The 26,196-nt window shown below is 43.4% G+C and overlaps 40 non-coding genes across 40 annotated transcripts; all 40 read left to right on the forward strand.

Annotated features, from left to right (window-relative positions):
* Positions 1-373: 373 nt before the first annotated feature.
* TRNAK-UUU (transfer RNA lysine (anticodon UUU)) lies at positions 374-446 on the forward strand. Its single transcript has one exon. It is a non-coding gene; the product is annotated as a tRNA-Lys (tRNA).
* A 581-nt stretch (positions 447-1,027) lies between these two features.
* TRNAK-UUU (transfer RNA lysine (anticodon UUU)) lies at positions 1,028-1,100 on the forward strand. The gene has a single exon. It is a non-coding gene; the product is annotated as a tRNA-Lys (tRNA).
* A 581-nt stretch (positions 1,101-1,681) lies between these two features.
* On the forward strand, positions 1,682-1,754 carry TRNAK-UUU (transfer RNA lysine (anticodon UUU)). The gene has a single exon. It is a non-coding gene; the product is annotated as a tRNA-Lys (tRNA).
* Positions 1,755-2,335: 581 nt separating this feature from the next.
* On the forward strand, positions 2,336-2,408 carry TRNAK-UUU (transfer RNA lysine (anticodon UUU)). The gene has a single exon. It is a non-coding gene; the product is annotated as a tRNA-Lys (tRNA).
* Positions 2,409-2,989: 581 nt separating this feature from the next.
* TRNAK-UUU (transfer RNA lysine (anticodon UUU)) lies at positions 2,990-3,062 on the forward strand. Its single transcript has one exon. It is a non-coding gene; the product is annotated as a tRNA-Lys (tRNA).
* Positions 3,063-3,643: 581 nt separating this feature from the next.
* On the forward strand, positions 3,644-3,716 carry TRNAK-UUU (transfer RNA lysine (anticodon UUU)). The gene has a single exon. It is a non-coding gene; the product is annotated as a tRNA-Lys (tRNA).
* A 581-nt stretch (positions 3,717-4,297) lies between these two features.
* On the forward strand, positions 4,298-4,370 carry TRNAK-UUU (transfer RNA lysine (anticodon UUU)). The gene has a single exon. It is a non-coding gene; the product is annotated as a tRNA-Lys (tRNA).
* A 581-nt stretch (positions 4,371-4,951) lies between these two features.
* TRNAK-UUU (transfer RNA lysine (anticodon UUU)) lies at positions 4,952-5,024 on the forward strand. Its single transcript has one exon. It is a non-coding gene; the product is annotated as a tRNA-Lys (tRNA).
* A 581-nt stretch (positions 5,025-5,605) lies between these two features.
* Positions 5,606-5,678, forward strand: TRNAK-UUU (transfer RNA lysine (anticodon UUU)). The gene has a single exon. It is a non-coding gene; the product is annotated as a tRNA-Lys (tRNA).
* A 581-nt stretch (positions 5,679-6,259) lies between these two features.
* Positions 6,260-6,332, forward strand: TRNAK-UUU (transfer RNA lysine (anticodon UUU)). Its single transcript has one exon. It is a non-coding gene; the product is annotated as a tRNA-Lys (tRNA).
* A 581-nt stretch (positions 6,333-6,913) lies between these two features.
* Positions 6,914-6,986, forward strand: TRNAK-UUU (transfer RNA lysine (anticodon UUU)). The gene has a single exon. It is a non-coding gene; the product is annotated as a tRNA-Lys (tRNA).
* A 581-nt stretch (positions 6,987-7,567) lies between these two features.
* On the forward strand, positions 7,568-7,640 carry TRNAK-UUU (transfer RNA lysine (anticodon UUU)). The gene has a single exon. It is a non-coding gene; the product is annotated as a tRNA-Lys (tRNA).
* Positions 7,641-8,221: 581 nt separating this feature from the next.
* On the forward strand, positions 8,222-8,294 carry TRNAK-UUU (transfer RNA lysine (anticodon UUU)). Its single transcript has one exon. It is a non-coding gene; the product is annotated as a tRNA-Lys (tRNA).
* A 581-nt stretch (positions 8,295-8,875) lies between these two features.
* On the forward strand, positions 8,876-8,948 carry TRNAK-UUU (transfer RNA lysine (anticodon UUU)). Its single transcript has one exon. It is a non-coding gene; the product is annotated as a tRNA-Lys (tRNA).
* A 581-nt stretch (positions 8,949-9,529) lies between these two features.
* On the forward strand, positions 9,530-9,602 carry TRNAK-UUU (transfer RNA lysine (anticodon UUU)). Its single transcript has one exon. It is a non-coding gene; the product is annotated as a tRNA-Lys (tRNA).
* A 735-nt stretch (positions 9,603-10,337) lies between these two features.
* TRNAK-UUU (transfer RNA lysine (anticodon UUU)) lies at positions 10,338-10,410 on the forward strand. The gene has a single exon. It is a non-coding gene; the product is annotated as a tRNA-Lys (tRNA).
* A 581-nt stretch (positions 10,411-10,991) lies between these two features.
* Positions 10,992-11,064, forward strand: TRNAK-UUU (transfer RNA lysine (anticodon UUU)). Its single transcript has one exon. It is a non-coding gene; the product is annotated as a tRNA-Lys (tRNA).
* Positions 11,065-11,645: 581 nt separating this feature from the next.
* Positions 11,646-11,718, forward strand: TRNAK-UUU (transfer RNA lysine (anticodon UUU)). The gene has a single exon. It is a non-coding gene; the product is annotated as a tRNA-Lys (tRNA).
* Positions 11,719-12,299: 581 nt separating this feature from the next.
* TRNAK-UUU (transfer RNA lysine (anticodon UUU)) lies at positions 12,300-12,372 on the forward strand. The gene has a single exon. It is a non-coding gene; the product is annotated as a tRNA-Lys (tRNA).
* A 581-nt stretch (positions 12,373-12,953) lies between these two features.
* Positions 12,954-13,026, forward strand: TRNAK-UUU (transfer RNA lysine (anticodon UUU)). Its single transcript has one exon. It is a non-coding gene; the product is annotated as a tRNA-Lys (tRNA).
* Positions 13,027-13,607: 581 nt separating this feature from the next.
* Positions 13,608-13,680, forward strand: TRNAK-UUU (transfer RNA lysine (anticodon UUU)). The gene has a single exon. It is a non-coding gene; the product is annotated as a tRNA-Lys (tRNA).
* A 581-nt stretch (positions 13,681-14,261) lies between these two features.
* On the forward strand, positions 14,262-14,334 carry TRNAK-UUU (transfer RNA lysine (anticodon UUU)). Its single transcript has one exon. It is a non-coding gene; the product is annotated as a tRNA-Lys (tRNA).
* A 581-nt stretch (positions 14,335-14,915) lies between these two features.
* TRNAK-UUU (transfer RNA lysine (anticodon UUU)) lies at positions 14,916-14,988 on the forward strand. The gene has a single exon. It is a non-coding gene; the product is annotated as a tRNA-Lys (tRNA).
* A 581-nt stretch (positions 14,989-15,569) lies between these two features.
* TRNAK-UUU (transfer RNA lysine (anticodon UUU)) lies at positions 15,570-15,642 on the forward strand. Its single transcript has one exon. It is a non-coding gene; the product is annotated as a tRNA-Lys (tRNA).
* A 293-nt stretch (positions 15,643-15,935) lies between these two features.
* Positions 15,936-16,008, forward strand: TRNAK-UUU (transfer RNA lysine (anticodon UUU)). The gene has a single exon. It is a non-coding gene; the product is annotated as a tRNA-Lys (tRNA).
* A 581-nt stretch (positions 16,009-16,589) lies between these two features.
* TRNAK-UUU (transfer RNA lysine (anticodon UUU)) lies at positions 16,590-16,662 on the forward strand. The gene has a single exon. It is a non-coding gene; the product is annotated as a tRNA-Lys (tRNA).
* A 581-nt stretch (positions 16,663-17,243) lies between these two features.
* TRNAK-UUU (transfer RNA lysine (anticodon UUU)) lies at positions 17,244-17,316 on the forward strand. The gene has a single exon. It is a non-coding gene; the product is annotated as a tRNA-Lys (tRNA).
* A 581-nt stretch (positions 17,317-17,897) lies between these two features.
* TRNAK-UUU (transfer RNA lysine (anticodon UUU)) lies at positions 17,898-17,970 on the forward strand. The gene has a single exon. It is a non-coding gene; the product is annotated as a tRNA-Lys (tRNA).
* Positions 17,971-18,551: 581 nt separating this feature from the next.
* On the forward strand, positions 18,552-18,624 carry TRNAK-UUU (transfer RNA lysine (anticodon UUU)). Its single transcript has one exon. It is a non-coding gene; the product is annotated as a tRNA-Lys (tRNA).
* Positions 18,625-19,205: 581 nt separating this feature from the next.
* Positions 19,206-19,278, forward strand: TRNAK-UUU (transfer RNA lysine (anticodon UUU)). Its single transcript has one exon. It is a non-coding gene; the product is annotated as a tRNA-Lys (tRNA).
* A 581-nt stretch (positions 19,279-19,859) lies between these two features.
* Positions 19,860-19,932, forward strand: TRNAK-UUU (transfer RNA lysine (anticodon UUU)). Its single transcript has one exon. It is a non-coding gene; the product is annotated as a tRNA-Lys (tRNA).
* Positions 19,933-20,513: 581 nt separating this feature from the next.
* On the forward strand, positions 20,514-20,586 carry TRNAK-UUU (transfer RNA lysine (anticodon UUU)). The gene has a single exon. It is a non-coding gene; the product is annotated as a tRNA-Lys (tRNA).
* Positions 20,587-21,167: 581 nt separating this feature from the next.
* On the forward strand, positions 21,168-21,240 carry TRNAK-UUU (transfer RNA lysine (anticodon UUU)). Its single transcript has one exon. It is a non-coding gene; the product is annotated as a tRNA-Lys (tRNA).
* Positions 21,241-21,821: 581 nt separating this feature from the next.
* Positions 21,822-21,894, forward strand: TRNAK-UUU (transfer RNA lysine (anticodon UUU)). Its single transcript has one exon. It is a non-coding gene; the product is annotated as a tRNA-Lys (tRNA).
* Positions 21,895-22,475: 581 nt separating this feature from the next.
* On the forward strand, positions 22,476-22,548 carry TRNAK-UUU (transfer RNA lysine (anticodon UUU)). The gene has a single exon. It is a non-coding gene; the product is annotated as a tRNA-Lys (tRNA).
* Positions 22,549-23,129: 581 nt separating this feature from the next.
* Positions 23,130-23,202, forward strand: TRNAK-UUU (transfer RNA lysine (anticodon UUU)). The gene has a single exon. It is a non-coding gene; the product is annotated as a tRNA-Lys (tRNA).
* A 581-nt stretch (positions 23,203-23,783) lies between these two features.
* Positions 23,784-23,856, forward strand: TRNAK-UUU (transfer RNA lysine (anticodon UUU)). Its single transcript has one exon. It is a non-coding gene; the product is annotated as a tRNA-Lys (tRNA).
* A 581-nt stretch (positions 23,857-24,437) lies between these two features.
* On the forward strand, positions 24,438-24,510 carry TRNAK-UUU (transfer RNA lysine (anticodon UUU)). The gene has a single exon. It is a non-coding gene; the product is annotated as a tRNA-Lys (tRNA).
* A 581-nt stretch (positions 24,511-25,091) lies between these two features.
* On the forward strand, positions 25,092-25,164 carry TRNAK-UUU (transfer RNA lysine (anticodon UUU)). The gene has a single exon. It is a non-coding gene; the product is annotated as a tRNA-Lys (tRNA).
* Positions 25,165-25,745: 581 nt separating this feature from the next.
* TRNAK-UUU (transfer RNA lysine (anticodon UUU)) lies at positions 25,746-25,818 on the forward strand. The gene has a single exon. It is a non-coding gene; the product is annotated as a tRNA-Lys (tRNA).
* Positions 25,819-26,196: the final 378 nt, after the last annotated feature.

Genomic DNA, 26,196 nt, shown 5'->3' on the forward strand with positions numbered 1-26,196 from the left:
GAAATTGAAGAATCCTTGTTTTGTTTTTCTCTGTAAAAGTATGTGAGACATTACACAGCCCTAATGATCTGTGTGGCAGTGAATTGAGTTTGGAAAAAAAGCTTAAACAGTTGCTTAATACTGCAGCTGCACCTGACTATACTTAGCCAATTCTTATTGTCTTTGACGATGCTGCTTACTCCTTTTCCCCACTTTTGCCTCCATAGAGAATACCAGGAGATATAACCTGGCACTTGCTTTCTGTGGCAGAATGTGTGCGGACTTTGGTTTTGTTTGTGTACAGTCCTAAGCAAAAAGGAACATCTCGGAAGGTTCTTCGAAATGCATAGTGAGATGTTCTTCCTAAATGTGCTAAATGGGCTGCTCTGCACGAGCCTGGGTAGCTCAGTCGGTAGAGCATCAGACTTTTAATCTGAGGGTCCAGGGTTCAAGTCCCTGTTCAGGCGCCTTGCCTTTTACCATAAACCTAGCACGTACCTTGACTTCGTTCTTAGGTGATTCTTGAGTGTGCATGAGGATTAAGCGTTGTTCTGGTTATTACATGACTTGTATCCAGCATTATTTCCCTCCGTTGAGTCTGTCTCTAACTTTCAGTCTTCTCTGAGCTGGTGGGTGGGGACTTGCATTTGTGATGTCTTTCAGAAACCGCACACAGAAATTGAAGAATCCTTGTTTTGTTTTTCTCTGTAAAAGTATGTGAGACATTACACAGCCCTAATGATCTGTGTGGCAGTGAATTGAGTTTGGAAAAAAAGCTTAAACAGTTGCTTAATACTGCAGCTGCACCTGACTATACTTAGCCAATTCTTATTGTCTTTGACGATGCTGCTTACTCCTTTTCCCCACTTTTGCCTCCATAGAGAATACCAGGAGATATAACCTGGCACTTGCTTTCTGTGGCAGAATGTGTGCGGACTTTGGTTTTGTTTGTGTACAGTCCTAAGCAAAAAGGAACATCTCGGAAGGTTCTTCGAAATGCATAGTGAGATGTTCTTCCTAAATGTGCTAAATGGGCTGCTCTGCACGAGCCTGGGTAGCTCAGTCGGTAGAGCATCAGACTTTTAATCTGAGGGTCCAGGGTTCAAGTCCCTGTTCAGGCGCCTTGCCTTTTACCATAAACCTAGCACGTACCTTGACTTCGTTCTTAGGTGATTCTTGAGTGTGCATGAGGATTAAGCGTTGTTCTGGTTATTACATGACTTGTATCCAGCATTATTTCCCTCCGTTGAGTCTGTCTCTAACTTTCAGTCTTCTCTGAGCTGGTGGGTGGGGACTTGCATTTGTGATGTCTTTCAGAAACCGCACACAGAAATTGAAGAATCCTTGTTTTGTTTTTCTCTGTAAAAGTATGTGAGACATTACACAGCCCTAATGATCTGTGTGGCAGTGAATTGAGTTTGGAAAAAAAGCTTAAACAGTTGCTTAATACTGCAGCTGCACCTGACTATACTTAGCCAATTCTTATTGTCTTTGACGATGCTGCTTACTCCTTTTCCCCACTTTTGCCTCCATAGAGAATACCAGGAGATATAACCTGGCACTTGCTTTCTGTGGCAGAATGTGTGCGGACTTTGGTTTTGTTTGTGTACAGTCCTAAGCAAAAAGGAACATCTCGGAAGGTTCTTCGAAATGCATAGTGAGATGTTCTTCCTAAATGTGCTAAATGGGCTGCTCTGCACGAGCCTGGGTAGCTCAGTCGGTAGAGCATCAGACTTTTAATCTGAGGGTCCAGGGTTCAAGTCCCTGTTCAGGCGCCTTGCCTTTTACCATAAACCTAGCACGTACCTTGACTTCGTTCTTAGGTGATTCTTGAGTGTGCATGAGGATTAAGCGTTGTTCTGGTTATTACATGACTTGTATCCAGCATTATTTCCCTCCGTTGAGTCTGTCTCTAACTTTCAGTCTTCTCTGAGCTGGTGGGTGGGGACTTGCATTTGTGATGTCTTTCAGAAACCGCACACAGAAATTGAAGAATCCTTGTTTTGTTTTTCTCTGTAAAAGTATGTGAGACATTACACAGCCCTAATGATCTGTGTGGCAGTGAATTGAGTTTGGAAAAAAAGCTTAAACAGTTGCTTAATACTGCAGCTGCACCTGACTATACTTAGCCAATTCTTATTGTCTTTGACGATGCTGCTTACTCCTTTTCCCCACTTTTGCCTCCATAGAGAATACCAGGAGATATAACCTGGCACTTGCTTTCTGTGGCAGAATGTGTGCGGACTTTGGTTTTGTTTGTGTACAGTCCTAAGCAAAAAGGAACATCTCGGAAGGTTCTTCGAAATGCATAGTGAGATGTTCTTCCTAAATGTGCTAAATGGGCTGCTCTGCACGAGCCTGGGTAGCTCAGTCGGTAGAGCATCAGACTTTTAATCTGAGGGTCCAGGGTTCAAGTCCCTGTTCAGGCGCCTTGCCTTTTACCATAAACCTAGCACGTACCTTGACTTCGTTCTTAGGTGATTCTTGAGTGTGCATGAGGATTAAGCGTTGTTCTGGTTATTACATGACTTGTATCCAGCATTATTTCCCTCCGTTGAGTCTGTCTCTAACTTTCAGTCTTCTCTGAGCTGGTGGGTGGGGACTTGCATTTGTGATGTCTTTCAGAAACCGCACACAGAAATTGAAGAATCCTTGTTTTGTTTTTCTCTGTAAAAGTATGTGAGACATTACACAGCCCTAATGATCTGTGTGGCAGTGAATTGAGTTTGGAAAAAAAGCTTAAACAGTTGCTTAATACTGCAGCTGCACCTGACTATACTTAGCCAATTCTTATTGTCTTTGACGATGCTGCTTACTCCTTTTCCCCACTTTTGCCTCCATAGAGAATACCAGGAGATATAACCTGGCACTTGCTTTCTGTGGCAGAATGTGTGCGGACTTTGGTTTTGTTTGTGTACAGTCCTAAGCAAAAAGGAACATCTCGGAAGGTTCTTCGAAATGCATAGTGAGATGTTCTTCCTAAATGTGCTAAATGGGCTGCTCTGCACGAGCCTGGGTAGCTCAGTCGGTAGAGCATCAGACTTTTAATCTGAGGGTCCAGGGTTCAAGTCCCTGTTCAGGCGCCTTGCCTTTTACCATAAACCTAGCACGTACCTTGACTTCGTTCTTAGGTGATTCTTGAGTGTGCATGAGGATTAAGCGTTGTTCTGGTTATTACATGACTTGTATCCAGCATTATTTCCCTCCGTTGAGTCTGTCTCTAACTTTCAGTCTTCTCTGAGCTGGTGGGTGGGGACTTGCATTTGTGATGTCTTTCAGAAACCGCACACAGAAATTGAAGAATCCTTGTTTTGTTTTTCTCTGTAAAAGTATGTGAGACATTACACAGCCCTAATGATCTGTGTGGCAGTGAATTGAGTTTGGAAAAAAAGCTTAAACAGTTGCTTAATACTGCAGCTGCACCTGACTATACTTAGCCAATTCTTATTGTCTTTGACGATGCTGCTTACTCCTTTTCCCCACTTTTGCCTCCATAGAGAATACCAGGAGATATAACCTGGCACTTGCTTTCTGTGGCAGAATGTGTGCGGACTTTGGTTTTGTTTGTGTACAGTCCTAAGCAAAAAGGAACATCTCGGAAGGTTCTTCGAAATGCATAGTGAGATGTTCTTCCTAAATGTGCTAAATGGGCTGCTCTGCACGAGCCTGGGTAGCTCAGTCGGTAGAGCATCAGACTTTTAATCTGAGGGTCCAGGGTTCAAGTCCCTGTTCAGGCGCCTTGCCTTTTACCATAAACCTAGCACGTACCTTGACTTCGTTCTTAGGTGATTCTTGAGTGTGCATGAGGATTAAGCGTTGTTCTGGTTATTACATGACTTGTATCCAGCATTATTTCCCTCCGTTGAGTCTGTCTCTAACTTTCAGTCTTCTCTGAGCTGGTGGGTGGGGACTTGCATTTGTGATGTCTTTCAGAAACCGCACACAGAAATTGAAGAATCCTTGTTTTGTTTTTCTCTGTAAAAGTATGTGAGACATTACACAGCCCTAATGATCTGTGTGGCAGTGAATTGAGTTTGGAAAAAAAGCTTAAACAGTTGCTTAATACTGCAGCTGCACCTGACTATACTTAGCCAATTCTTATTGTCTTTGACGATGCTGCTTACTCCTTTTCCCCACTTTTGCCTCCATAGAGAATACCAGGAGATATAACCTGGCACTTGCTTTCTGTGGCAGAATGTGTGCGGACTTTGGTTTTGTTTGTGTACAGTCCTAAGCAAAAAGGAACATCTCGGAAGGTTCTTCGAAATGCATAGTGAGATGTTCTTCCTAAATGTGCTAAATGGGCTGCTCTGCACGAGCCTGGGTAGCTCAGTCGGTAGAGCATCAGACTTTTAATCTGAGGGTCCAGGGTTCAAGTCCCTGTTCAGGCGCCTTGCCTTTTACCATAAACCTAGCACGTACCTTGACTTCGTTCTTAGGTGATTCTTGAGTGTGCATGAGGATTAAGCGTTGTTCTGGTTATTACATGACTTGTATCCAGCATTATTTCCCTCCGTTGAGTCTGTCTCTAACTTTCAGTCTTCTCTGAGCTGGTGGGTGGGGACTTGCATTTGTGATGTCTTTCAGAAACCGCACACAGAAATTGAAGAATCCTTGTTTTGTTTTTCTCTGTAAAAGTATGTGAGACATTACACAGCCCTAATGATCTGTGTGGCAGTGAATTGAGTTTGGAAAAAAAGCTTAAACAGTTGCTTAATACTGCAGCTGCACCTGACTATACTTAGCCAATTCTTATTGTCTTTGACGATGCTGCTTACTCCTTTTCCCCACTTTTGCCTCCATAGAGAATACCAGGAGATATAACCTGGCACTTGCTTTCTGTGGCAGAATGTGTGCGGACTTTGGTTTTGTTTGTGTACAGTCCTAAGCAAAAAGGAACATCTCGGAAGGTTCTTCGAAATGCATAGTGAGATGTTCTTCCTAAATGTGCTAAATGGGCTGCTCTGCACGAGCCTGGGTAGCTCAGTCGGTAGAGCATCAGACTTTTAATCTGAGGGTCCAGGGTTCAAGTCCCTGTTCAGGCGCCTTGCCTTTTACCATAAACCTAGCACGTACCTTGACTTCGTTCTTAGGTGATTCTTGAGTGTGCATGAGGATTAAGCGTTGTTCTGGTTATTACATGACTTGTATCCAGCATTATTTCCCTCCGTTGAGTCTGTCTCTAACTTTCAGTCTTCTCTGAGCTGGTGGGTGGGGACTTGCATTTGTGATGTCTTTCAGAAACCGCACACAGAAATTGAAGAATCCTTGTTTTGTTTTTCTCTGTAAAAGTATGTGAGACATTACACAGCCCTAATGATCTGTGTGGCAGTGAATTGAGTTTGGAAAAAAAGCTTAAACAGTTGCTTAATACTGCAGCTGCACCTGACTATACTTAGCCAATTCTTATTGTCTTTGACGATGCTGCTTACTCCTTTTCCCCACTTTTGCCTCCATAGAGAATACCAGGAGATATAACCTGGCACTTGCTTTCTGTGGCAGAATGTGTGCGGACTTTGGTTTTGTTTGTGTACAGTCCTAAGCAAAAAGGAACATCTCGGAAGGTTCTTCGAAATGCATAGTGAGATGTTCTTCCTAAATGTGCTAAATGGGCTGCTCTGCACGAGCCTGGGTAGCTCAGTCGGTAGAGCATCAGACTTTTAATCTGAGGGTCCAGGGTTCAAGTCCCTGTTCAGGCGCCTTGCCTTTTACCATAAACCTAGCACGTACCTTGACTTCGTTCTTAGGTGATTCTTGAGTGTGCATGAGGATTAAGCGTTGTTCTGGTTATTACATGACTTGTATCCAGCATTATTTCCCTCCGTTGAGTCTGTCTCTAACTTTCAGTCTTCTCTGAGCTGGTGGGTGGGGACTTGCATTTGTGATGTCTTTCAGAAACCGCACACAGAAATTGAAGAATCCTTGTTTTGTTTTTCTCTGTAAAAGTATGTGAGACATTACACAGCCCTAATGATCTGTGTGGCAGTGAATTGAGTTTGGAAAAAAAGCTTAAACAGTTGCTTAATACTGCAGCTGCACCTGACTATACTTAGCCAATTCTTATTGTCTTTGACGATGCTGCTTACTCCTTTTCCCCACTTTTGCCTCCATAGAGAATACCAGGAGATATAACCTGGCACTTGCTTTCTGTGGCAGAATGTGTGCGGACTTTGGTTTTGTTTGTGTACAGTCCTAAGCAAAAAGGAACATCTCGGAAGGTTCTTCGAAATGCATAGTGAGATGTTCTTCCTAAATGTGCTAAATGGGCTGCTCTGCACGAGCCTGGGTAGCTCAGTCGGTAGAGCATCAGACTTTTAATCTGAGGGTCCAGGGTTCAAGTCCCTGTTCAGGCGCCTTGCCTTTTACCATAAACCTAGCACGTACCTTGACTTCGTTCTTAGGTGATTCTTGAGTGTGCATGAGGATTAAGCGTTGTTCTGGTTATTACATGACTTGTATCCAGCATTATTTCCCTCCGTTGAGTCTGTCTCTAACTTTCAGTCTTCTCTGAGCTGGTGGGTGGGGACTTGCATTTGTGATGTCTTTCAGAAACCGCACACAGAAATTGAAGAATCCTTGTTTTGTTTTTCTCTGTAAAAGTATGTGAGACATTACACAGCCCTAATGATCTGTGTGGCAGTGAATTGAGTTTGGAAAAAAAGCTTAAACAGTTGCTTAATACTGCAGCTGCACCTGACTATACTTAGCCAATTCTTATTGTCTTTGACGATGCTGCTTACTCCTTTTCCCCACTTTTGCCTCCATAGAGAATACCAGGAGATATAACCTGGCACTTGCTTTCTGTGGCAGAATGTGTGCGGACTTTGGTTTTGTTTGTGTACAGTCCTAAGCAAAAAGGAACATCTCGGAAGGTTCTTCGAAATGCATAGTGAGATGTTCTTCCTAAATGTGCTAAATGGGCTGCTCTGCACGAGCCTGGGTAGCTCAGTCGGTAGAGCATCAGACTTTTAATCTGAGGGTCCAGGGTTCAAGTCCCTGTTCAGGCGCCTTGCCTTTTACCATAAACCTAGCACGTACCTTGACTTCGTTCTTAGGTGATTCTTGAGTGTGCATGAGGATTAAGCGTTGTTCTGGTTATTACATGACTTGTATCCAGCATTATTTCCCTCCGTTGAGTCTGTCTCTAACTTTCAGTCTTCTCTGAGCTGGTGGGTGGGGACTTGCATTTGTGATGTCTTTCAGAAACCGCACACAGAAATTGAAGAATCCTTGTTTTGTTTTTCTCTGTAAAAGTATGTGAGACATTACACAGCCCTAATGATCTGTGTGGCAGTGAATTGAGTTTGGAAAAAAAGCTTAAACAGTTGCTTAATACTGCAGCTGCACCTGACTATACTTAGCCAATTCTTATTGTCTTTGACGATGCTGCTTACTCCTTTTCCCCACTTTTGCCTCCATAGAGAATACCAGGAGATATAACCTGGCACTTGCTTTCTGTGGCAGAATGTGTGCGGACTTTGGTTTTGTTTGTGTACAGTCCTAAGCAAAAAGGAACATCTCGGAAGGTTCTTCGAAATGCATAGTGAGATGTTCTTCCTAAATGTGCTAAATGGGCTGCTCTGCACGAGCCTGGGTAGCTCAGTCGGTAGAGCATCAGACTTTTAATCTGAGGGTCCAGGGTTCAAGTCCCTGTTCAGGCGCCTTGCCTTTTACCATAAACCTAGCACGTACCTTGACTTCGTTCTTAGGTGATTCTTGAGTGTGCATGAGGATTAAGCGTTGTTCTGGTTATTACATGACTTGTATCCAGCATTATTTCCCTCCGTTGAGTCTGTCTCTAACTTTCAGTCTTCTCTGAGCTGGTGGGTGGGGACTTGCATTTGTGATGTCTTTCAGAAACCGCACACAGAAATTGAAGAATCCTTGTTTTGTTTTTCTCTGTAAAAGTATGTGAGACATTACACAGCCCTAATGATCTGTGTGGCAGTGAATTGAGTTTGGAAAAAAAGCTTAAACAGTTGCTTAATACTGCAGCTGCACCTGACTATACTTAGCCAATTCTTATTGTCTTTGACGATGCTGCTTACTCCTTTTCCCCACTTTTGCCTCCATAGAGAATACCAGGAGATATAACCTGGCACTTGCTTTCTGTGGCAGAATGTGTGCGGACTTTGGTTTTGTTTGTGTACAGTCCTAAGCAAAAAGGAACATCTCGGAAGGTTCTTCGAAATGCATAGTGAGATGTTCTTCCTAAATGTGCTAAATGGGCTGCTCTGCACGAGCCTGGGTAGCTCAGTCGGTAGAGCATCAGACTTTTAATCTGAGGGTCCAGGGTTCAAGTCCCTGTTCAGGCGCCTTGCCTTTTACCATAAACCTAGCACGTACCTTGACTTCGTTCTTAGGTGATTCTTGAGTGTGCATGAGGATTAAGCGTTGTTCTGGTTATTACATGACTTGTATCCAGCATTATTTCCCTCCGTTGAGTCTGTCTCTAACTTTCAGTCTTCTCTGAGCTGGTGGGTGGGGACTTGCATTTGTGATGTCTTTCAGAAACCGCACACAGAAATTGAAGAATCCTTGTTTTGTTTTTCTCTGTAAAAGTATGTGAGACATTACACAGCCCTAATGATCTGTGTGGCAGTGAATTGAGTTTGGAAAAAAAGCTTAAACAGTTGCTTAATACTGCAGCTGCACCTGACTATACTTAGCCAATTCTTATTGTCTTTGACGATGCTGCTTACTCCTTTTCCCCACTTTTGCCTCCATAGAGAATACCAGGAGATATAACCTGGCACTTGCTTTCTGTGGCAGAATGTGTGCGGACTTTGGTTTTGTTTGTGTACAGTCCTAAGCAAAAAGGAACATCTCGGAAGGTTCTTCGAAATGCATAGTGAGATGTTCTTCCTAAATGTGCTAAATGGGCTGCTCTGCACGAGCCTGGGTAGCTCAGTCGGTAGAGCATCAGACTTTTAATCTGAGGGTCCAGGGTTCAAGTCCCTGTTCAGGCGCCTTGCCTTTTACCATAAACCTAGCACGTACCTTGACTTCGTTCTTAGGTGATTCTTGAGTGTGCATGAGGATTAAGCGTTGTTCTGGTTATTACATGACTTGTATCCAGCATTATTTCCCTCCGTTGAGTCTGTCTCTAACTTTCAGTCTTCTCTGAGCTGGTGGGTGGGGACTTGCATTTGTGATGTCTTTCAGAAACCGCACACAGAAATTGAAGAATCCTTGTTTTGTTTTTCTCTGTAAAAGTATGTGAGACATTACACAGCCCTAATGATCTGTGTGGCAGTGAATTGAGTTTGGAAAAAAAGCTTAAACAGTTGCTTAATACTGCAGCTGCACCTGACTATACTTAGCCAATTCTTATTGTCTTTGACGATGCTGCTTACTCCTTTTCCCCACTTTTGCCTCCATAGAGAATACCAGGAGATATAACCTGGCACTTGCTTTCTGTGGCAGAATGTGTGCGGACTTTGGTTTTGTTTGTGTACAGTCCTAAGCAAAAAGGAACATCTCGGAAGGTTCTTCGAAATGCATAGTGAGATGTTCTTCCTAAATGTGCTAAATGGGCTGCTCTGCACGAGCCTGGGTAGCTCAGTCGGTAGAGCATCAGACTTTTAATCTGAGGGTCCAGGGTTCAAGTCCCTGTTCAGGCGCCTTGCCTTTTACCATAAACCTAGCACGTACCTTGACTTCGTTCTTAGGTGATTCTTGAGTGTGCATGAGGATTAAGCGTTGTTCTGGTTATTACATGACTTGTATCCAGCATTATTTCCCTCCGTTGAGTCTGTCTCTAACTTTCAGTCTTCTCTGAGCTGGTGGGTGGGGACTTGCATTTGTGATGTCTTTCAGAAACCGCACACAGAAATTGAAGAATCCTTGTTTTGTTTTTCTCTGTAAAAGTATGTGAGACATTACACAGCCCTAATGATCTGTGTGGCAGTGAATTGAGTTTGGAAAAAAAGCTTAAACAGTTGCTTAATACTGCAGCTGCACCTGACTATACTTAGCCAATTCTTATTGTCTTTGACGATGCTGCTTACTCCTTTTCCCCACTTTTGCCTCCATAGAGAATACCAGGAGATATAACCTGGCACTTGCTTTCTGTGGCAGAATGTGTGCGGACTTTGGTTTTGTTTGTGTACAGTCCTAAGCAAAAAGGAACATCTCGGAAGGTTCTTCGAAATGCATAGTGAGATGTTCTTCCTAAATGTGCTAAATGGGCTGCTCTGCACGAGCCTGGGTAGCTCAGTCGGTAGAGCATCAGACTGTGTGCGGACTTTGGTTTTGTTTGTGTACAGTCCTAAGCAAAAAGGAACATCTCGGAAGGTTCTTCGAAATGCATAGTGAGATGTTCTTCCTAAATGTGCTAAATGGGCTGCTCTGCACGAGCCTGGGTAGCTCAGTCGGTAGAGCATCAGACTTTTAATCTGAGGGTCCAGGGTTCAAGTCCCTGTTCAGGCGCCTTGCCTTTTACCATAAACCTAGCACGTACCTTGACTTCGTTCTTAGGTGATTCTTGAGTGTGCATGAGGATTAAGCGTTGTTCTGGTTATTACATGACTTGTATCCAGCATTATTTCCCTCCGTTGAGTCTGTCTCTAACTTTCAGTCTTCTCTGAGCTGGTGGGTGGGGACTTGCATTTGTGATGTCTTTCAGAAACCGCACACAGAAATTGAAGAATCCTTGTTTTGTTTTTCTCTGTAAAAGTATGTGAGACATTACACAGCCCTAATGATCTGTGTGGCAGTGAATTGAGTTTGGAAAAAAAGCTTAAACAGTTGCTTAATACTGCAGCTGCACCTGACTATACTTAGCCAATTCTTATTGTCTTTGACGATGCTGCTTACTCCTTTTCCCCACTTTTGCCTCCATAGAGAATACCAGGAGATATAACCTGGCACTTGCTTTCTGTGGCAGAATGTGTGCGGACTTTGGTTTTGTTTGTGTACAGTCCTAAGCAAAAAGGAACATCTCGGAAGGTTCTTCGAAATGCATAGTGAGATGTTCTTCCTAAATGTGCTAAATGGGCTGCTCTGCACGAGCCTGGGTAGCTCAGTCGGTAGAGCATCAGACTTTTAATCTGAGGGTCCAGGGTTCAAGTCCCTGTTCAGGCGCCTTGCCTTTTACCATAAACCTAGCACGTACCTTGACTTCGTTCTTAGGTGATTCTTGAGTGTGCATGAGGATTAAGCGTTGTTCTGGTTATTACATGACTTGTATCCAGCATTATTTCCCTCCGTTGAGTCTGTCTCTAACTTTCAGTCTTCTCTGAGCTGGTGGGTGGGGACTTGCATTTGTGATGTCTTTCAGAAACCGCACACAGAAATTGAAGAATCCTTGTTTTGTTTTTCTCTGTAAAAGTATGTGAGACATTACACAGCCCTAATGATCTGTGTGGCAGTGAATTGAGTTTGGAAAAAAAGCTTAAACAGTTGCTTAATACTGCAGCTGCACCTGACTATACTTAGCCAATTCTTATTGTCTTTGACGATGCTGCTTACTCCTTTTCCCCACTTTTGCCTCCATAGAGAATACCAGGAGATATAACCTGGCACTTGCTTTCTGTGGCAGAATGTGTGCGGACTTTGGTTTTGTTTGTGTACAGTCCTAAGCAAAAAGGAACATCTCGGAAGGTTCTTCGAAATGCATAGTGAGATGTTCTTCCTAAATGTGCTAAATGGGCTGCTCTGCACGAGCCTGGGTAGCTCAGTCGGTAGAGCATCAGACTTTTAATCTGAGGGTCCAGGGTTCAAGTCCCTGTTCAGGCGCCTTGCCTTTTACCATAAACCTAGCACGTACCTTGACTTCGTTCTTAGGTGATTCTTGAGTGTGCATGAGGATTAAGCGTTGTTCTGGTTATTACATGACTTGTATCCAGCATTATTTCCCTCCGTTGAGTCTGTCTCTAACTTTCAGTCTTCTCTGAGCTGGTGGGTGGGGACTTGCATTTGTGATGTCTTTCAGAAACCGCACACAGAAATTGAAGAATCCTTGTTTTGTTTTTCTCTGTAAAAGTATGTGAGACATTACACAGCCCTAATGATCTGTGTGGCAGTGAATTGAGTTTGGAAAAAAAGCTTAAACAGTTGCTTAATACTGCAGCTGCACCTGACTATACTTAGCCAATTCTTATTGTCTTTGACGATGCTGCTTACTCCTTTTCCCCACTTTTGCCTCCATAGAGAATACCAGGAGATATAACCTGGCACTTGCTTTCTGTGGCAGAATGTGTGCGGACTTTGGTTTTGTTTGTGTACAGTCCTAAGCAAAAAGGAACATCTCGGAAGGTTCTTCGAAATGCATAGTGAGATGTTCTTCCTAAATGTGCTAAATGGGCTGCTCTGCACGAGCCTGGGTAGCTCAGTCGGTAGAGCATCAGACTTTTAATCTGAGGGTCCAGGGTTCAAGTCCCTGTTCAGGCGCCTTGCCTTTTACCATAAACCTAGCACGTACCTTGACTTCGTTCTTAGGTGATTCTTGAGTGTGCATGAGGATTAAGCGTTGTTCTGGTTATTACATGACTTGTATCCAGCATTATTTCCCTCCGTTGAGTCTGTCTCTAACTTTCAGTCTTCTCTGAGCTGGTGGGTGGGGACTTGCATTTGTGATGTCTTTCAGAAACCGCACACAGAAATTGAAGAATCCTTGTTTTGTTTTTCTCTGTAAAAGTATGTGAGACATTACACAGCCCTAATGATCTGTGTGGCAGTGAATTGAGTTTGGAAAAAAAGCTTAAACAGTTGCTTAATACTGCAGCTGCACCTGACTATACTTAGCCAATTCTTATTGTCTTTGACGATGCTGCTTACTCCTTTTCCCCACTTTTGCCTCCATAGAGAATACCAGGAGATATAACCTGGCACTTGCTTTCTGTGGCAGAATGTGTGCGGACTTTGGTTTTGTTTGTGTACAGTCCTAAGCAAAAAGGAACATCTCGGAAGGTTCTTCGAAATGCATAGTGAGATGTTCTTCCTAAATGTGCTAAATGGGCTGCTCTGCACGAGCCTGGGTAGCTCAGTCGGTAGAGCATCAGACTTTTAATCTGAGGGTCCAGGGTTCAAGTCCCTGTTCAGGCGCCTTGCCTTTTACCATAAACCTAGCACGTACCTTGACTTCGTTCTTAGGTGATTCTTGAGTGTGCATGAGGATTAAGCGTTGTTCTGGTTATTACATGACTTGTATCCAGCATTATTTCCCTCCGTTGAGTCTGTCTCTAACTTTCAGTCTTCTCTGAGCTGGTGGGTGGGGACTTGCATTTGTGATGTCTTTCAGAAACCGCACACAGAAATTGAAGAATCCTTGTTTTGTTTTTCTCTGTAAAAGTATGTGAGACATTACACAGCCCTAATGATCTGTGTGGCAGTGAATTGAGTTTGGAAAAAAAGCTTAAACAGTTGCTTAATACTGCAGCTGCACCTGACTATACTTAGCCAATTCTTATTGTCTTTGACGATGCTGCTTACTCCTTTTCCCCACTTTTGCCTCCATAGAGAATACCAGGAGATATAACCTGGCACTTGCTTTCTGTGGCAGAATGTGTGCGGACTTTGGTTTTGTTTGTGTACAGTCCTAAGCAAAAAGGAACATCTCGGAAGGTTCTTCGAAATGCATAGTGAGATGTTCTTCCTAAATGTGCTAAATGGGCTGCTCTGCACGAGCCTGGGTAGCTCAGTCGGTAGAGCATCAGACTTTTAATCTGAGGGTCCAGGGTTCAAGTCCCTGTTCAGGCGCCTTGCCTTTTACCATAAACCTAGCACGTACCTTGACTTCGTTCTTAGGTGATTCTTGAGTGTGCATGAGGATTAAGCGTTGTTCTGGTTATTACATGACTTGTATCCAGCATTATTTCCCTCCGTTGAGTCTGTCTCTAACTTTCAGTCTTCTCTGAGCTGGTGGGTGGGGACTTGCATTTGTGATGTCTTTCAGAAACCGCACACAGAAATTGAAGAATCCTTGTTTTGTTTTTCTCTGTAAAAGTATGTGAGACATTACACAGCCCTAATGATCTGTGTGGCAGTGAATTGAGTTTGGAAAAAAAGCTTAAACAGTTGCTTAATACTGCAGCTGCACCTGACTATACTTAGCCAATTCTTATTGTCTTTGACGATGCTGCTTACTCCTTTTCCCCACTTTTGCCTCCATAGAGAATACCAGGAGATATAACCTGGCACTTGCTTTCTGTGGCAGAATGTGTGCGGACTTTGGTTTTGTTTGTGTACAGTCCTAAGCAAAAAGGAACATCTCGGAAGGTTCTTCGAAATGCATAGTGAGATGTTCTTCCTAAATGTGCTAAATGGGCTGCTCTGCACGAGCCTGGGTAGCTCAGTCGGTAGAGCATCAGACTTTTAATCTGAGGGTCCAGGGTTCAAGTCCCTGTTCAGGCGCCTTGCCTTTTACCATAAACCTAGCACGTACCTTGACTTCGTTCTTAGGTGATTCTTGAGTGTGCATGAGGATTAAGCGTTGTTCTGGTTATTACATGACTTGTATCCAGCATTATTTCCCTCCGTTGAGTCTGTCTCTAACTTTCAGTCTTCTCTGAGCTGGTGGGTGGGGACTTGCATTTGTGATGTCTTTCAGAAACCGCACACAGAAATTGAAGAATCCTTGTTTTGTTTTTCTCTGTAAAAGTATGTGAGACATTACACAGCCCTAATGATCTGTGTGGCAGTGAATTGAGTTTGGAAAAAAAGCTTAAACAGTTGCTTAATACTGCAGCTGCACCTGACTATACTTAGCCAATTCTTATTGTCTTTGACGATGCTGCTTACTCCTTTTCCCCACTTTTGCCTCCATAGAGAATACCAGGAGATATAACCTGGCACTTGCTTTCTGTGGCAGAATGTGTGCGGACTTTGGTTTTGTTTGTGTACAGTCCTAAGCAAAAAGGAACATCTCGGAAGGTTCTTCGAAATGCATAGTGAGATGTTCTTCCTAAATGTGCTAAATGGGCTGCTCTGCACGAGCCTGGGTAGCTCAGTCGGTAGAGCATCAGACTTTTAATCTGAGGGTCCAGGGTTCAAGTCCCTGTTCAGGCGCCTTGCCTTTTACCATAAACCTAGCACGTACCTTGACTTCGTTCTTAGGTGATTCTTGAGTGTGCATGAGGATTAAGCGTTGTTCTGGTTATTACATGACTTGTATCCAGCATTATTTCCCTCCGTTGAGTCTGTCTCTAACTTTCAGTCTTCTCTGAGCTGGTGGGTGGGGACTTGCATTTGTGATGTCTTTCAGAAACCGCACACAGAAATTGAAGAATCCTTGTTTTGTTTTTCTCTGTAAAAGTATGTGAGACATTACACAGCCCTAATGATCTGTGTGGCAGTGAATTGAGTTTGGAAAAAAAGCTTAAACAGTTGCTTAATACTGCAGCTGCACCTGACTATACTTAGCCAATTCTTATTGTCTTTGACGATGCTGCTTACTCCTTTTCCCCACTTTTGCCTCCATAGAGAATACCAGGAGATATAACCTGGCACTTGCTTTCTGTGGCAGAATGTGTGCGGACTTTGGTTTTGTTTGTGTACAGTCCTAAGCAAAAAGGAACATCTCGGAAGGTTCTTCGAAATGCATAGTGAGATGTTCTTCCTAAATGTGCTAAATGGGCTGCTCTGCACGAGCCTGGGTAGCTCAGTCGGTAGAGCATCAGACTTTTAATCTGAGGGTCCAGGGTTCAAGTCCCTGTTCAGGCGCCTTGCCTTTTACCATAAACCTAGCACGTACCTTGACTTCGTTCTTAGGTGATTCTTGAGTGTGCATGAGGATTAAGCGTCTTTGACGATGCTGCTTACTCCTTTTCCCCACTTTTGCCTCCATAGAGAATACCAGGAGATATAACCTGGCACTTGCTTTCTGTGGCAGAATGTGTGCGGACTTTGGTTTTGTTTGTGTACAGTCCTAAGCAAAAAGGAACATCTCGGAAGGTTCTTCGAAATGCATAGTGAGATGTTCTTCCTAAATGTGCTAAATGGGCTGCTCTGCACGAGCCTGGGTAGCTCAGTCGGTAGAGCATCAGACTTTTAATCTGAGGGTCCAGGGTTCAAGTCCCTGTTCAGGCGCCTTGCCTTTTACCATAAACCTAGCACGTACCTTGACTTCGTTCTTAGGTGATTCTTGAGTGTGCATGAGGATTAAGCGTTGTTCTGGTTATTACATGACTTGTATCCAGCATTATTTCCCTCCTTTGAGTCTGTCTCTAACTTTCAGTCTTCTCTGAGCTGGTGGGTGGGGACTTGCATTTGTGATGTCTTTCAGAAACCGCACACAGAAATTGAAGAATCCTTGTTTTGTTTTTCTCTGTAAAAGTATGTGAGACATTACACAGCCCTAATGATCTGTGTGGCAGTGAATTGAGTTTGGAAAAAAAGCTTAAACAGTTGCTTAATACTGCAGCTGCACCTGACTATACTTAGCCAATTCTTATTGTCTTTGACGATGCTGCTTACTCCTTTTCCCCACTTTTGCCTCCATAGAGAATACCAGGAGATATAACCTGGCACTTGCTTTCTGTGGCAGAATGTGTGCGGACTTTGGTTTTGTTTGTGTACAGTCCTAAGCAAAAAGGAACATCTCGGAAGGTTCTTCGAAATGCATAGTGAGATGTTCTTCCTAAATGTGCTAAATGGGCTGCTCTGCACGAGCCTGGGTAGCTCAGTCGGTAGAGCATCAGACTTTTAATCTGAGGGTCCAGGGTTCAAGTCCCTGTTCAGGCGCCTTGCCTTTTACCATAAACCTAGCACGTACCTTGACTTCGTTCTTAGGTGATTCTTGAGTGTGCATGAGGATTAAGCGTTGTTCTGGTTATTACATGACTTGTATCCAGCATTATTTCCCTCCGTTGAGTCTGTCTCTAACTTTCAGTCTTCTCTGAGCTGGTGGGTGGGGACTTGCATTTGTGATGTCTTTCAGAAACCGCACACAGAAATTGAAGAATCCTTGTTTTGTTTTTCTCTGTAAAAGTATGTGAGACATTACACAGCCCTAATGATCTGTGTGGCAGTGAATTGAGTTTGGAAAAAAAGCTTAAACAGTTGCTTAATACTGCAGCTGCACCTGACTATACTTAGCCAATTCTTATTGTCTTTGACGATGCTGCTTACTCCTTTTCCCCACTTTTGCCTCCATAGAGAATACCAGGAGATATAACCTGGCACTTGCTTTCTGTGGCAGAATGTGTGCGGACTTTGGTTTTGTTTGTGTACAGTCCTAAGCAAAAAGGAACATCTCGGAAGGTTCTTCGAAATGCATAGTGAGATGTTCTTCCTAAATGTGCTAAATGGGCTGCTCTGCACGAGCCTGGGTAGCTCAGTCGGTAGAGCATCAGACTTTTAATCTGAGGGTCCAGGGTTCAAGTCCCTGTTCAGGCGCCTTGCCTTTTACCATAAACCTAGCACGTACCTTGACTTCGTTCTTAGGTGATTCTTGAGTGTGCATGAGGATTAAGCGTTGTTCTGGTTATTACATGACTTGTATCCAGCATTATTTCCCTCCGTTGAGTCTGTCTCTAACTTTCAGTCTTCTCTGAGCTGGTGGGTGGGGACTTGCATTTGTGATGTCTTTCAGAAACCGCACACAGAAATTGAAGAATCCTTGTTTTGTTTTTCTCTGTAAAAGTATGTGAGACATTACACAGCCCTAATGATCTGTGTGGCAGTGAATTGAGTTTGGAAAAAAAGCTTAAACAGTTGCTTAATACTGCAGCTGCACCTGACTATACTTAGCCAATTCTTATTGTCTTTGACGATGCTGCTTACTCCTTTTCCCCACTTTTGCCTCCATAGAGAATACCAGGAGATATAACCTGGCACTTGCTTTCTGTGGCAGAATGTGTGCGGACTTTGGTTTTGTTTGTGTACAGTCCTAAGCAAAAAGGAACATCTCGGAAGGTTCTTCGAAATGCATAGTGAGATGTTCTTCCTAAATGTGCTAAATGGGCTGCTCTGCACGAGCCTGGGTAGCTCAGTCGGTAGAGCATCAGACTTTTAATCTGAGGGTCCAGGGTTCAAGTCCCTGTTCAGGCGCCTTGCCTTTTACCATAAACCTAGCACGTACCTTGACTTCGTTCTTAGGTGATTCTTGAGTGTGCATGAGGATTAAGCGTTGTTCTGGTTATTACATGACTTGTATCCAGCATTATTTCCCTCCGTTGAGTCTGTCTCTAACTTTCAGTCTTCTCTGAGCTGGTGGGTGGGGACTTGCATTTGTGATGTCTTTCAGAAACCGCACACAGAAATTGAAGAATCCTTGTTTTGTTTTTCTCTGTAAAAGTATGTGAGACATTACACAGCCCTAATGATCTGTGTGGCAGTGAATTGAGTTTGAAAAAAAAGCTTAAACAGTTGCTTAATACTGCAGCTGCACCTGACTATACTTAGCCAATTCTTATTGTCTTTGACGATGCTGCTTACTCCTTTTCCCCACTTTTGCCTCCATAGAGAATACCAGGAGATATAACCTGGCACTTGCTTTCTGTGGCAGAATGTGTGCGGACTTTGGTTTTGTTTGTGTACAGTCCTAAGCAAAAAGGAACATCTCGGAAGGTTCTTCGAAATGCATAGTGAGATGTTCTTCCTAAATGTGCTAAATGGGCTGCTCTGCACGAGCCTGGGTAGCTCAGTCGGTAGAGCATCAGACTTTTAATCTGAGGGTCCAGGGTTCAAGTCCCTGTTCAGGCGCCTTGCCTTTTACCATAAACCTAGCACGTACCTTGACTTCGTTCTTAGGTGATTCTTGAGTGTGCATGAGGATTAAGCGTTGTTCTGGTTATTACATGACTTGTATCCAGCATTATTTCCCTCCGTTGAGTCTGTCTCTAACTTTCAGTCTTCTCTGAGCTGGTGGGTGGGGACTTGCATTTGTGATGTCTTTCAGAAACCGCACACAGAAATTGAAGAATCCTTGTTTTGTTTTTCTCTGTAAAAGTATGTGAGACATTACACAGCCCTAATGATCTGTGTGGCAGTGAATTGAGTTTGGAAAAAAAGCTTAAACAGTTGCTTAATACTGCAGCTGCACCTGACTATACTTAGCCAATTCTTATTGTCTTTGACGATGCTGCTTACTCCTTTTCCCCACTTTTGCCTCCATAGAGAATACCAGGAGATATAACCTGGCACTTGCTTTCTGTGGCAGAATGTGTGCGGACTTTGGTTTTGTTTGTGTACAGTCCTAAGCAAAAAGGAACATCTCGGAAGGTTCTTCGAAATGCATAGTGAGATGTTCTTCCTAAATGTGCTAAATGGGCTGCTCTGCACGAGCCTGGGTAGCTCAGTCGGTAGAGCATCAGACTTTTAATCTGAGGGTCCAGGGTTCAAGTCCCTGTTCAGGCGCCTTGCCTTTTACCATAAACCTAGCACGTACCTTGACTTCGTTCTTAGGTGATTCTTGAGTGTGCATGAGGATTAAGCGTTGTTCTGGTTATTACATGACTTGTATCCAGCATTATTTCCCTCCGTTGAGTCTGTCTCTAACTTTCAGTCTTCTCTGAGCTGGTGGGTGGGGACTTGCATTTGTGATGTCTTTCAGAAACCGCACACAGAAATTGAAGAATCCTTGTTTTGTTTTTCTCTGTAAAAGTATGTGAGACATTACACAGCCCTAATGATCTGTGTGGCAGTGAATTGAGTTTGGAAAAAAAGCTTAAACAGTTGCTTAATACTGCAGCTGCACCTGACTATACTTAGCCAATTCTTATTGTCTTTGACGATGCTGCTTACTCCTTTTCCCCACTTTTGCCTCCATAGAGAATACCAGGAGATATAACCTGGCACTTGCTTTCTGTGGCAGAATGTGTGCGGACTTTGGTTTTGTTTGTGTACAGTCCTAAGCAAAAAGGAACATCTCGGAAGGTTCTTCGAAATGCATAGTGAGATGTTCTTCCTAAATGTGCTAAATGGGCTGCTCTGCACGAGCCTGGGTAGCTCAGTCGGTAGAGCATCAGACTTTTAATCTGAGGGTCCAGGGTTCAAGTCCCTGTTCAGGCGCCTTGCCTTTTACCATAAACCTAGCACGTACCTTGACTTCGTTCTTAGGTGATTCTTGAGTGTGCATGAGGATTAAGCGTTGTTCTGGTTATTACATGACTTGTATCCAGCATTATTTCCCTCCGTTGAGTCTGTCTCTAACTTTCAGTCTTCTCTGAGCTGGTGGGTGGGGACTTGCATTTGTGATGTCTTTCAGAAACCGCACACAGAAATTGAAGAATCCTTGTTTTGTTTTTCTCTGTAAAAGTATGTGAGACATTACACAGCCCTAATGATCTGTGTGGCAGTGAATTGAGTTTGGAAAAAAAGCTTAAACAGTTGCTTAATACTGCAGCTGCACCTGACTATACTTAGCCAATTCTTATTGTCTTTGACGATGCTGCTTACTCCTTTTCCCCACTTTTGCCTCCATAGAGAATACCAGGAGATATAACCTGGCACTTGCTTTCTGTGGCAGAATGTGTGCGGACTTTGGTTTTGTTTGTGTACAGTCCTAAGCAAAAAGGAACATCTCGGAAGGTTCTTCGAAATGCATAGTGAGATGTTCTTCCTAAATGTGCTAAATGGGCTGCTCTGCACGAGCCTGGGTAGCTCAGTCGGTAGAGCATCAGACTTTTAATCTGAGGGTCCAGGGTTCAAGTCCCTGTTCAGGCGCCTTGCCTTTTACCATAAACCTAGCACGTACCTTGACTTCGTTCTTAGGTGATTCTTGAGTGTGCATGAGGATTAAGCGTTGTTCTGGTTATTACATGACTTGTATCCAGCATTATTTCCCTCCGTTGAGTCTGTCTCTAACTTTCAGTCTTCTCTGAGCTGGTGGGTGGGGACTTGCATTTGTGATGTCTTTCAGAAACCGCACACAGAAATTGAAGAATCCTTGTTTTGTTTTTCTCTGTAAAAGTATGTGAGACATTACACAGCCCTAATGATCTGTGTGGCAGTGAATTGAGTTTGGAAAAAAAGCTTAAACAGTTGCTTAATACTGCAGCTGCACCTGACTATACTTAGCCAATTCTTATTGTCTTTGACGATGCTGCTTACTCCTTTTCCCCACTTTTGCCTCCATAGAGAATACCAGGAGATATAACCTGGCACTTGCTTTCTGTGGCAGAATGTGTGCGGACTTTGGTTTTGTTTGTGTACAGTCCTAAGCAAAAAGGAACATCTCGGAAGGTTCTTCGAAATGCATAGTGAGATGTTCTTCCTAAATGTGCTAAATGGGCTGCTCTGCACGAGCCTGGGTAGCTCAGTCGGTAGAGCATCAGACTTTTAATCTGAGGGTCCAGGGTTCAAGTCCCTGTTCAGGCGCCTTGCCTTTTACCATAAACCTAGCACGTACCTTGACTTCGTTCTTAGGTGATTCTTGAGTGTGCATGAGGATTAAGCGTTGTTCTGGTTATTACATGACTTGTATCCAGCATTATTTCCCTCCGTTGAGTCTGTCTCTAACTTTCAGTCTTCTCTGAGCTGGTGGGTGGGGACTTGCATTTGTGATGTCTTTCAGAAACCGCACACAGAAATTGAAGAATCCTTGTTTTGTTTTTCTCTGTAAAAGTATGTGAGACATTACACAGCCCTAATGATCTGTGTGGCAGTGAATTGAGTTTGGAAAAAAAGCTTAAACAGTTGCTTAATACTGCAGCTGCACCTGACTATACTTAGCCAATTCTTATTGTCTTTGACGATGCTGCTTACTCCTTTTCCCCACTTTTGCCTCCATAGAGAATACCAGGAGATATAACCTGGCACTTGCTTTCTGTGGCAGAATGTGTGCGGACTTTGGTTTTGTTTGTGTACAGTCCTAAGCAAAAAGGAACATCTCGGAAGGTTCTTCGAAATGCATAGTGAGATGTTCTTCCTAAATGTGCTAAATGGGCTGCTCTGCACGAGCCTGGGTAGCTCAGTCGGTAGAGCATCAGACTTTTAATCTGAGGGTCCAGGGTTCAAGTCCCTGTTCAGGCGCCTTGCCTTTTACCATAAACCTAGCACGTACCTTGACTTCGTTCTTAGGTGATTCTTGAGTGTGCATGAGGATTAAGCGTTGTTCTGGTTATTACATGACTTGTATCCAGCATTATTTCCCTCCGTTGAGTCTGTCTCTAACTTTCAGTCTTCTCTGAGCTGGTGGGTGGGGACTTGCATTTGTGATGTCTTTCAGAAACCGCACACAGAAATTGAAGAATCCTTGTTTTGTTTTTCTCTGTAAAAGTATGTGAGACATTACACAGCCCTAATGATCTGTGTGGCAGTGAATTGAGTTTGGAAAAAAAGCTTAAACAGTTGCTTAATACTGCAGCTGCACCTGACTATACTTAGCCAATTCTTATTGTCTTTGACGATGCTGCTTACTCCTTTTCCCCACTTTTGCCTCCATAGAGAATACCAGGAGATATAACCTGGCACTTGCTTTCTGTGGCAGAATGTGTGCGGACTTTGGTTTTGTTTGTGTACAGTCCTAAGCAAAAAGGAACATCTCGGAAGGTTCTTCGAAATGCATAGTGAGATGTTCTTCCTAAATGTGCTAAATGGGCTGCTCTGCACGAGCCTGGGTAGCTCAGTCGGTAGAGCATCAGACTTTTAATCTGAGGGTCCAGGGTTCAAGTCCCTGTTCAGGCGCCTTGCCTTTTACCATAAACCTAGCACGTACCTTGACTTCGTTCTTAGGTGATTCTTGAGTGTGCATGAGGATTAAGCGTTGTTCTGGTTATTACATGACTTGTATCCAGCATTATTTCCCTCCGTTGAGTCTGTCTCTAACTTTCAGTCTTCTCTGAGCTGGTGGGTGGGGACTTGCATTTGTGATGTCTTTCAGAAACCGCACACAGAAATTGAAGAATCCTTGTTTTGTTTTTCTCTGTAAAAGTATGTGAGACATTACACAGCCCTAATGATCTGTGTGGCAGTGAATTGAGTTTGGAAAAAAAGCTTAAACAGTTGCTTAATACTGCAGCTGCACCTGACTATACTTAGCCAATTCTTATTGTCTTTGACGATGCTGCTTACTCCTTTTCCCCACTTTTGCCTCCATAGAGAATACCAGGAGATATAACCTGGCACTTGCTTTCTGTGGCAGAATGTGTGCGGACTTTGGTTTTGTTTGTGTACAGTCCTAAGCAAAAAGGAACATCTCGGAAGGTTCTTCGAAATGCATAGTGAGATGTTCTTCCTAAATGTGCTAAATGGGCTGCTCTGCACGAGCCTGGGTAGCTCAGTCGGTAGAGCATCAGACTTTTAATCTGAGGGTCCAGGGTTCAAGTCCCTGTTCAGGCGCCTTGCCTTTTACCATAAACCTAGCACGTACCTTGACTTCGTTCTTAGGTGATTCTTGAGTGTGCATGAGGATTAAGCGTTGTTCTGGTTATTACATGACTTGTATCCAGCATTATTTCCCTCCGTTGAGTCTGTCTCTAACTTTCAGTCTTCTCTGAGCTGGTGGGTGGGGACTTGCATTTGTGATGTCTTTCAGAAACCGCACACAGAAATTGAAGAATCCTTGTTTTGTTTTTCTCTGTAAAAGTATGTGAGACATTACACAGCCCTAATGATCTGTGTGGCAGTGAATTGAGTTTGGAAAAAAAGCTTAAACAGTTGCTTAATACTGCAGCTGCACCTGACTATACTTAGCCAATTCTTATTGTCTTTGACGATGCTGCTTACTCCTTTTCCCCACTTTTGCCTCCATAGAGAATACCAGGAGATATAACCTGGCACTTGCTTTCTGTGGCAGAATGTGTGCGGACTTTGGTTTTGTTTGTGTACAGTCCTAAGCAAAAAGGAACATCTCGGAAGGTTCTTCGAAATGCATAGTGAGATGTTCTTCCTAAATGTGCTAAATGGGCTGCTCTGCACGAGCCTGGGTAGCTCAGTCGGTAGAGCATCAGACTTTTAATCTGAGGGTCCAGGGTTCAAGTCCCTGTTCAGGCGCCTTGCCTTTTACCATAAACCTAGCACGTACCTTGACTTCGTTCTTAGGTGATTCTTGAGTGTGCATGAGGATTAAGCGTTGTTCTGGTTATTACATGACTTGTATCCAGCATTATTTCCCTCCGTTGAGTCTGTCTCTAACTTTCAGTCTTCTCTGAGCTGGTGGGTGGGGACTTGCATTTGTGATGTCTTTCAGAAACCGCACACAGAAATTGAAGAATCCTTGTTTTGTTTTTCTCTGTAAAAGTATGTGAGACATTACACAGCCCTAATGATCTGTGTGGCAGTGAATTGAGTTTGGAAAAAAAGCTTAAACAGTTGCTTAATACTGCAGCTGCACCTGACTATACTTAGCCAATTCTTATTGTCTTTGACGATGCTGCTTACTCCTTTTCCCCACTTTTGCCTCCATAGAGAATACCAGGAGATATAACCTGGCACTTGCTTTCTGTGGCAGAATGTGTGCGGACTTTGGTTTTGTTTGTGTACAGTCCTAAGCAAAAAGGAACATCTCGGAAGGTTCTTCGAAATGCATAGTGAGATGTTCTTCCTAAATGTGCTAAATGGGCTGCTCTGCACGAGCCTGGGTAGCTCAGTCGGTAGAGCATCAGACTTTTAATCTGAGGGTCCAGGGTTCAAGTCCCTGTTCAGGCGCCTTGCCTTTTACCATAAACCTAGCACGTACCTTGACTTCGTTCTTAGGTGATTCTTGAGTGTGCATGAGGATTAAGCGTTGTTCTGGTTATTACATGACTTGTATCCAGCATTATTTCCCTCCGTTGAGTCTGTCTCTAACTTTCAGTCTTCTCTGAGCTGGTGGGTGGGGACTTGCATTTGTGATGTCTTTCAGAAACCGCACACAGAAATTGAAGAATCCTTGTTTTGTTTTTCTCTGTAAAAGTATGTGAGACATTACACAGCCCTAATGATCTGTGTGGCAGTGAATTGAGTTTGGAAAAAAAGCTTAAACAGTTGCTTAATACTGCAGCTGCACCTGACTATACTTAGCCAATTCTTATTGTCTTTGACGATGCTGCTTACTCCTTTTCCCCACTTTTGCCTCCATAGAGAATACCAGGAGATATAACCTGGCACTTGCTTTCTGTGGCAGAATGTGTGCGGACTTTGGTTTTGTTTGTGTACAGTCCTAAGCAAAAAGGAACATCTCGGAAGGTTCTTCGAAATGCATAGTGAGATGTTCTTCCTAAATGTGCTAAATGGGCTGCTCTGCACGAGCCTGGGTAGCTCAGTCGGTAGAGCATCAGACTTTTAATCTGAGGGTCCAGGGTTCAAGTCCCTGTTCAGGCGCCTTGCCTTTTACCATAAACCTAGCACGTACCTTGACTTCGTTCTTAGGTGATTCTTGAGTGTGCATGAGGATTAAGCGTTGTTCTGGTTATTACATGACTTGTATCCAGCATTATTTCCCTCCGTTGAGTCTGTCTCTAACTTTCAGTCTTCTCTGAGCTGGTGGGTGGGGACTTGCATTTGTGATGTCTTTCAGAAACCGCACACAGAAATTGAAGAATCCTTGTTTTGTTTTTCTCTGTAAAAGTATGTGAGACATTACACAGCCCTAATGATCTGTGTGGCAGTGAATTGAGTTTGGAAAAAAAGCTTAAACAGTTGCTTAATACTGCAGCTGCACCTGACTATACTTAGCCAATTCTTATTGTCTTTGACGATGCTGCTTACTCCTTTTCCCCACTTTTGCCTCCATAGAGAATACCAGGAGATATAACCTGGCACTTGCTTTCTGTGGCAGAATGTGTGCGGACTTTGGTTTTGTTTGTGTACAGTCCTAAGCAAAAAGGAACATCTCGGAAGGTTCTTCGAAATGCATAGTGAGATGTTCTTCCTAAATGTGCTAAATGGGCTGCTCTGCACGAGCCTGGGTAGCTCAGTCGGTAGAGCATCAGACTTTTAATCTGAGGGTCCAGGGTTCAAGTCCCTGTTCAGGCGCCTTGCCTTTTACCATAAACCTAGCACGTACCTTGACTTCGTTCTTAGGTGATTCTTGAGTGTGCATGAGGATTAAGCGTTGTTCTGGTTATTACATGACTTGTATCCAGCATTATTTCCCTCCGTTGAGTCTGTCTCTAACTTTCAGTCTTCTCTGAGCTGGTGGGTGGGGACTTGCATTTGTGATGTCTTTCAGAAACCGCACACAGAAATTGAAGAATCCTTGTTTTGTTTTTCTCTGTAAAAGTATGTGAGACATTACACAGCCCTAATGATCTGTGTGGCAGTGAATTGAGTTTGGAAAAAAAGCTTAAACAGTTGCTTAATACTGCAGCTGCACCTGACTATACTTAGCCAATTCTTATTGTCTTTGACGAT

This window comes from Anomaloglossus baeobatrachus, chromosome 1, assembly GCF_048569485.1.
Source record: "Anomaloglossus baeobatrachus isolate aAnoBae1 chromosome 1, aAnoBae1.hap1, whole genome shotgun sequence".
Taxonomy (NCBI): domain Eukaryota; kingdom Metazoa; phylum Chordata; class Amphibia; order Anura; family Aromobatidae; genus Anomaloglossus; species Anomaloglossus baeobatrachus.